We start from the raw sequence: 519 nt of genomic DNA on the forward strand, positions 1-519 counted from the left end.
GTCTGATCCAAACAGATCAACTGAACTCTGAGTGTTTTACCCTGAGCGGTCCGGTGTGAGCTTTTCCCGGAATTTTTTATTTTATTTTTTATTTTTTGCGTGGTTTCGCTTCTCCGAAACGGACAGATGTTGCGTCTGCAGCTCCTCCAGAGCGCCGCTCTCCTGGGGAACGTGAACCAACAAGGCTCCATTTGTTAAATCTTCTGGATGAGTTACTTCGCAGCGGCGGAGCCGCGTCCGCAGTGGTTGAGCAGCGCACTGCGTATGTTACAGTCTAATTAACTTCTGCATCGTCATTTATTTCCTCCAGATAAATTACCGGCTCCTCAAATGGATTAACACAACGTTGCATTCTCTTTAGTTTTCTCTGGTCTGTAATGGAGACTTGAATTTAACGGCCATTTCAACCAAAGGTTTGTAATGCGCTTCCTAACCAGACGCTCCAAAGAGTTATTTAACAATATGAGGTGGTGTTCAATTTATTTTTAACATTGTATTTTCATACATTTTATGCTAGGG

At 43.2% G+C, this 519-nt stretch overlaps 1 protein-coding gene across 1 annotated transcript in view; it reads right to left on the reverse strand.

Annotated features, from left to right (window-relative positions):
* Positions 1–519, reverse strand: part of ube2d2l (ubiquitin-conjugating enzyme E2D 2 (UBC4/5 homolog, yeast), like) — a 6,303-nt gene that overhangs the window by 2,107 nt on the left and 3,677 nt on the right. The window lies entirely within an intron of this gene.

The sequence above is a fragment of the Poecilia formosa genome, unplaced genomic scaffold (assembly GCF_000485575.1).
Source record: "Poecilia formosa unplaced genomic scaffold, Poecilia_formosa-5.1.2 Scaffold730, whole genome shotgun sequence".
NCBI classification, from domain to species: Eukaryota; Metazoa; Chordata; class Actinopteri; order Cyprinodontiformes; family Poeciliidae; genus Poecilia; species Poecilia formosa.